Raw genomic sequence first — 7,948 nt, forward strand, 5'->3', positions numbered from 1 at the left:
GGTGGGCTGGGCGGTGGCAGCACTGAGAGCGGGGCTACAGGGTGGGCTATAGCCATCCCAAAATTCACCATAGCCCCGTTCCCAGTGTTGCAGTCGCCTGCCCCAAGCACAGCCCCAGCCCAGACCCCGCACTGGGAAGAGTCTGGCACAGCCCCCGGCTCTCAGCCTGCAGTGGGTAACCTGTCCTCACCTTGTGCACAAATCCCGGGGGTGTGTGCAGCAGCCAGGAGCTGTCCCCATCTCCCTGTGCCTTCCAGACAAGCGGTCTGCAGCTCCATTCTGTTCCTTGTCCCTGCCTCTCTCCCACTCTCTCCCTCATAGAGGGGGGACCTTGATCTGCCCTGCCTTGCACCCCTTCCCTCCCCCACACTCCTTCCCTCTCAACAGGCTTACTGGCTGGATGCTGCTGGGCTGCATATTGACTATCAGATTGGTATTGGCCAATATGGCTGGTATTGGCCCTCAATATCGGCCAAAATAATCATTATTGGTGCACCCCTAGCATTCACGCCTAGTACTGAAATGTGTTCTCCACAGACAGATCCTTACAGCTTTGCAAAGCCACGCAGAATAAGTTGAAGCTCCACATGGGTGCAGTAGCTTGTTACAGAACCGGAGTTCTTGCAGCTGACGTACAAGTCAGCTTGCTAGCGGTGAAATCTGGGCTTCAGTGAGGCCAGCAGCTAAGTTGTCATTGACTTCAATGTGGGCCCCATGTCACCAGTGGAAAGGAAGTAAACAGAGGTGGTGAAGAAAGGACTTTACCGTACACCTGCATTGTGACAGTTCACATTTTTATTTTTTATCTGACTTTCTTCCTCTTTTTATTTAGCATTTTTCTATGTTGCTCAATGATTAGCTTGCTGATGTAGCAAAATGGTTGGAGGGAGGCATGTTCTTGGTTTTCCCCCTTCCCAGCCCCAGTGAGAGGCAGAGGGACATAAACATTCTCTTTAAAGTCTCTGCAGTCTTTCTGATGGGTATGAAATGAGAGAGGTTGCTTTAGTCAGTGTTTGTAAGCTGACCAAAGGGGTTTGCAAGCTCCTCTCATGTTACTGTAAAGCACCACTTTCCCTGTCCCTCTGCATATTCTGCTATGAAAATTGATTTTCAAGGAAAACATGAGGCTTTTGTTCCTTTCTGCTTTTTTTACAGTGGAAAGGTTTGAAAGGGTCGGGGTCCCCCCCCAAAATAGCCCAGAAGAAAAACCCATACATTTTTATTCTGCTTATTTCTTTTGATTATAGGAATGTGCAGTTTGATCTCCTGGAGCTTTTCTGGATACTTCCTTGAATGAGTCAGAGATCATCTGGGAATTGCTGGGGTTCATACAGGAAAGGGCTGGAATACTGAATCTTTTCAAATGGATGTTTTCTTCCATTTGTTGGACAGGCAGTGTGGTTAAGTAGGTATTAACAGAAATGGAATGAAAGTCACTTTTTCTCCACCCTCAATTTTTCAGGTGTTTTAGCTTCATAGATACAATGCCTTAGTTCTATGTCTCTAGTGAGTCCTCCAGGATGAGTGGGAGATGAGATCTGAATGTCCAACGGAAGAAGTATAAAAAGAAAAGATGCCAGATTTGTAAACCAACTGGCCTATAAACACAAATCCTTCCTGATTTTTTTTTTGTAGCAAAGTTGTTTCAGGGATGGCATGAGGCTCCCCGGTGACCACACAACCCCTGCCCTGCTCCAGCTCTAGGGTGCCCTCCCCTTCTCACCTCACCTGCCATGCTTTGATGTATTTGTTTGATCAAAAAGAAGGCTGTCTAAGGGTCCTAGAATAAACCCCAGTTCTTCTAGCCACTAGCAGGTCCCTCCTGAACCCTGTTCTGGTCTCTCTTCTGCCCCTCTCGGGCTAAGTGGGTCTTCCTGATCTGCCTGTGCCACCCCAGGGTACTTGTAACCCAAAGGCCAGTTACATGGCTCTGACCACCCCTTACATCACACCCATGCCTCATGGCTGTTACTGTGCAATCCCTCCTTTTGTCTGGGCCTCAGCCTTCTCTCACTCCCCCTTTTGTCTTTTGCTGGGCCTTCTAGGTCCAGCCCGCTGTGCATTATGCTTCCAAGGGGGTGGCGGAAGGAGATAAGAAGTCCTCCCTTCCAAAACTGTAATTTTTGCAAAGGCATTAGTCCCAGCTAATTAACCCCTCCCAGTTTATAGCGAAATGGCTTTTGAGTTCCAGTCCCTGTTTCTATTACTTGGATCCTAGGCCCACTGGGCTTGTCTCCGTCCTGCTCTGGGCAATGAGACTGCTTTGGGTCTGTCTGTCTGGGCTTCTGGCCCTGTCTCCACTCTGCTCTGGGTGCTGAGAATGCTTTGGCTCAGCCTGTCCTGGCTCCAGCCCTGTCTCTGCCCTGCTTCAGGCATTGAGCCTACTTTGGCTCTGTCTGTCTGGGCCCCTGGCCCTGCCTGACTTCCACCTGAAATAAGCTACTCTCTCCTTTGTGGCTGTTGCCTGCTTTTGGGCCAAAGCTCACTGTGTCCTGGGCCCTTAGCCCTTGGTGGGCTCAGGACACCTCCCACATGTCTTCAGACACTACTGGGACCTCCCCTAACCCCTGATAGTCCCAAATGCAAACCACCAGATTAAACGGTAACAAAAAAATAAGCGCACTGGTTATAACATAAACTAAACCTGTGCTGAGTCCAACCATCAACAGTAGCTTAGTGTCAGAGCAACCATGCCCACTCCTTTTCCTGGGTTATATCCCCCTGAGGTTTTGTCAAGTGAGTTCCCACTGTGCAGCTGGATCAGTGTGTTTTGCGTTCACTGGCTGACAGTTTCCCTTTCCTGGCTACATTTCAGGTTTTGGGCAGGGTTTTTATTTTTTCCTTTTCATAGAGCAGCATAAAAGCAAAGCAAGGTAATAGGGAGTTTTGAGAAGTTTCAAACAAACCGTTATGAATGAGAGCAATCAATACTGTAAATCTCAGATAATTCGTTGACATGGGGCCACCATTTGTATAGGGGATTTCCTCCTCTGGTAGGCTAATTCCTTTGAGTAAGTTTGTGTTACAGGCCCTCTCTTCTCCTGCAGGAAAGGGGACATTTTGGTGCTTTAGGATAGTGTCCCCATGAGTGCACATGTGCAGTTGGTGCCACTGCAAATGGGCTTGTGCAAACCCATATGTGGTACTGCAAACTGCAGTCAGTATACATGTACCTGTTTGCTGCACTTCAGATTTGCAGCAGGGCATTTTTTTTTTTTTTGATGCTGGGAAATCCCAGTGTTAAACCCCTCCCACAAACCATACTGCAAAGAAAAGTGATGTGGCTCACATGGCAACACCATGTGCCACCAGAATGGGAGCCTGACCAGCCGGAGCCTGAACAGCTGGATTGGTGCTGCTGCTGTCCTAGGAGGCCTCCAGGATCCCAGATTAGGGCCAGCACTTGCAATACCTTGCCTTCCTACCCAGAGCATTTTGCCACGCATTAAGCCTATGTACAGGGGTGTGCGTTGCGGTGCAGTGCTTTTTTTCACCATGGCTCCTGTTCGTGGGGATGCGGCCTAGGGTTGCATATAGGAAAGGCTATAGTATAAATTTAGGGGGAGAACAGTCTTTCCCTGTCCTCCCATAAAGTGCCAGGTTCATCATCTGTAGTGCCTTATGATAGCAATGAATGATTTAATAATGATTCAATAAATAATTGTCTATAAATGATGGTTAACAGGACTGGGGTGAAACACAGCACCTTATCGAGAGACAATTTTGCAAGGCTAAAGCTGTCAGTGTATTGGGATATAAGTAGGCTTGGCACGATTGCCATATATAGATGTTTATAGATAAAAAATTGAATGTCATGGCACACTCACAGACCGATGGAAAAATATTTGTCAGTAATCATTGGAAGAGGAAGTATGGGGAAAAAAAAGAAATTTCAGGACGGGGGTTAGGAAATCTGGGGCAGGGGGTGCTGTGTGCACATGTGTGTACACACCGACTATGACTATGGATCCTGGCTGCAGGACCCATATGAAGTGGGGGTGGGCAGAGGTCAGGGCTGTGCCCCAGCAGCAGAAAAAACCCAGGCTCTCAGCTGGTTCCATGGGACTATGGGAGATGACAGGGCCCAGGCTACTCCTCCAACACTGCTCCAGGCTGGCAGAAGAGAAGCCAGACCCTGGGTGGGATTGCAGAGGAAACCCAGTGGCTGCACTAGGAGGGGACAGGGGAAGGGCCTCACCTGCTCAGGGGCTGCTCTGGTGCTGTGCTTGCAGCCAAGTTTCCCTGGAGAGATGAACACACGCAGAGACGCAGACATGTGCGCACATCCCCACACAAACAGGCACTCACAGAGACTTGCACACACAGGCCAAACTCCCATAGAGCTGTGGCCAGTGGCACCAGGCTCCTGGGCTCCGTGCTGCCAACAGCTCTGACCCTTTAACCTCCGCTCCCAGCACAGCCTTACTAGCATGGCCCCCAGCTCCTGCATTGACTGCCCAAATTGCTGCCCAAGGAGTAGTGCGCAGGTGGTGCAGCCTGGTCTCTCTTCACCCTGCCTAAACATTTAAATTGATAAAACTGAAATAAATGCTTAGAAATAACCATTGCTTTTTTTTAAGTTGTCAAAATATTAAAAACATTAATTCTGCCAAGCCTAGATATAAAGTAGTAACAGTAATATGGGGAGTGAGTGTGTCAAAAGGCAGACCTATGGTAAAGCAGTGATAACATAACTTGCCTGGGTGCAGGGGAGGGAGAGATCTCTTTTAGCGTAATGCTGAGTACTGTAGTGAATGGAGTCCTAGAGAGAAGGCAGAGGTCAAGTCAATAAAGCCATATGTGCAGAAGCCTTTGTACTCAAACTTCCCCTCTCCATGATAATATCTGTGCATGACCAAGATTAGCAAGAAAGGGTGTGCTAGCTGCCTCAACCATTACATCAGCCACTACTGAAATGTCTACTTGGCTCCAGGAAGCTGCCCAGGACTTTAAGGCTTTCATTTGTTACTAGTAGCACTGGTGATAGCAGTGGTGAGAAAATGGAAGAGGGGAAAAGAGAGATCCCTAGGGTACACAAAGCCTGACAGTGGCTATACTTCGCAGGCAGGCTGTGACACTAAACATTAGGAAAGGTTTTGTAAATGAATGTGTCTGGCTAGAAGCAGCCTGAAGGGGACCTTGGTACTGAACAAAAACAGCCACTGCTCAGGGGGCAAGCACTTGAGTTAAAAGGCAAAGGTAGGAAAGCTACCTTTAAGAAGAAAGAGATAAACAGGAAGGATGCGGAGGGTGCCTGAGGAGAGGGCATCCCCTTGGACCTAAAAATCAACCTCAGTGGAGCGTGTTGGCTTGCAACATAAAGGAAGCTACCCAATGGAAACTAAGGATGTTTAAGGAACGCTGAGCTGAAGACAGAAGTGCCGAGATGAATGGTTTCAGCGCCAAAGCTCTGAACTGCATTCAGGCAAAGTTTGGGTCTGTCCACCCCTGAGTTTGGACACAGGGTGGGGGCTTTCAGGTTCATGGCAGTGTCAGGCTCCTCTGTGATGAGAGGGGACAGTAAAGAGGGGATACAAGGGAACCAAGGAAGATACAGAAGGGAGGTCTGTATGCGTGCACTTGGCACAGCGGGTGCATGACTTGGGAAAAGCAAGCAGGAAAAAAGGAAAGCAGGGAGGATTATAAAAGGGACGGAGGGTAAAGGACAAAATAGAGGTTCATAGGATGGACAGGGACATAGGGAGTGTAGGAATACATGGAGACTGGATAGGCAGCTAAAGGGCTTGGAACAGGCTGAAGAGCAGTGGAGGAGGAATGTACAGGAGACAGGGATTCAGCCTTCAGTTTGTGTGGCTGGGGAGACTGGGGTGACATGGCAGAGGGCACAGGGAAAGGGAGAATCTGTCTGCCCTACTTGGAATGTTAAAACTGTTCAGTTATCAAACAGGAAGCACTTGAAGTATTTAATTTGGGTAAAAGCTTGCCAATTTACCTTTAAAACCCAACATCTTTGCATAGAACTTTGTCACCACCTCACTTCTCTCACTGCCACTGCAATGAATGGTTTGGGGTGGGGAATGGCATGTCAGTTATCAGTGAATATCTTGTCAAGACATAACATGAACCATCTTCCCCAGTGTCATGCAGCACTACTGTGGTTTTTTTGTTTTAAAGCAGCATTACTTTTCTGGGTTGTTTTCTATACTGTGATGACATCTGTGGTATGCAACATTGCTTTTAAAAATAGAGTCCCACAGTAGTCAGTCCCAAAGTGTAGTGTCAGCAAGAAGTGTTTCTCCCTTTTTTTTTGGTGTTTGTAAAGCATGTAGCAGGCAAATCACATCTCCCACCTCCCAAGCACCAGAGTGCAGCCTTTATTCATGAGGCGAAGGTGGCGGCAGATGGAGCACTCGGGTGAGAAGGGGAAGTAGCGGGTTCCACTAGGGTCTCTGGGCTCCTATAGACATGCAGCGAGGCTGCTCCGACATTCTGTGAATCCAGCACGTCTTGAGTAGGCTCGATTTTAATAGAGTCGGTTGGAGTACGGAAATTAATGCGTTCCAGCAGTCTCTGGCGTCACGTGTATCAGCGTCCCCATGCTGAAAAATAGTAGCAGAACGCTTTGAACTAAAGCTGGTTCACTGAGCTTCATTTCAAAGCAGCTTGCTGCCATTTTTCAGCACGGGGATGCTGATTCAAGCGATGCTTGGGGTGCTTTTAATTAGTGCGACTTGCTAATTAATGTGCCTTGCCCCCCAGCCTCTCAGATCTCATCTGTAAACGCCCTCTGTTCCAAGGAGTGTTTTTGTGTATTGTCCAGCACATACTTAATTAGGAATACTTGCTGGCTGAGTTTCATCACTGAGTCATTGTAGAAAAAGGACTGTTTTTCCTTTTGACTCCAGCTGTATCTCAAAGGCCCCTGCGTAGTTCTTGAAAGAAAAGGGCTGAGGCTTCTTATTTTCTCTCACATTCCCAGGGGGGCGGGCCTGCATGAATCCTTGAGTATACGGCACCTAAGCCCAGGAGAAGGTTTGGATTTCAGCCGCATGCTTCAGTGGTTTCCTGTTGGCTACCTTGGGTAGCACTCCACTTGGTGTGTGCTGGATCTTATTTTGAGATAGGTGCATGACCATCTTGCAGCCCCAGGTCTTTCTGTGGATTTAATTCCTCTCAGTCCTGACCTTAACAGTTCAGTCAGGCAGATCTCTGAGGCCGCACAGAGCCCTGTGTCCCCCAAGAAGAACTTTTCACTATTCCTGTCCCATGTATACATGCATGCACACAGGCTTGCATGCAACGCCCCCGCTCAATCCATAGGCTTGCTGAGGTGAATTCAGGGAAATTCACAATAAAAGAAAACACTAAGAAACAAAACACTTGGAAGTATGTTTTAGTAGCATTCAGGTTGCATCTTACTAAAATAATGGATTCCCCCCGCTTGCCTGCTCCCCCCAAAAAAGAAAGAAAGGAAGAAAAGAAATCATTCCACCCAGCTTCAGAGAGGGGGATGGAAAGAAACAGAACATGCTTGTATTTCTACACACTGCACCATGCTACCATTACAGCTGTAATCAGTCTGTGAATCTTGTTTGGCATATAAAGGAGATGGTGGGCAGTCTTTTTTCAAAGAAGCACAATGGGTGCCCCTTGCAGGTGTAGCTTGAACATAAGCCATGTATCTGTGGCAGGAAAAATAGCAGAGGCAATTTCTCTAGAGCAGTAGGGACCAACCTTTTTGGCTGGCATACCACAAATGAACCTTGCACCCTCTCCAAGTGCCACTATGATCTTCTTCCCCTGCCTGATCTGCTGCTCTGCTTTTTGCTCCATGCCCTATTTTCTACTATGCTTTCTGTTCTCTTCCCAATCATCCAGGTGACAAACAGAGGCTGTCCATGCCGCTTGTGGCATGTGTCACAGGTTAGCCACCCCTGCTTTAGATTAGGGGGGCTTTTTGTCATCCTGACGACCAATTCGGAATCCT

This window comes from Crocodylus porosus, unplaced genomic scaffold (assembly GCF_001723895.1).
Source record: "Crocodylus porosus isolate Cpor-Errol unplaced genomic scaffold, CroPor_comp1, whole genome shotgun sequence".
In the NCBI taxonomy this organism is placed as follows: Eukaryota; Metazoa; Chordata; order Crocodylia; family Crocodylidae; genus Crocodylus; species Crocodylus porosus.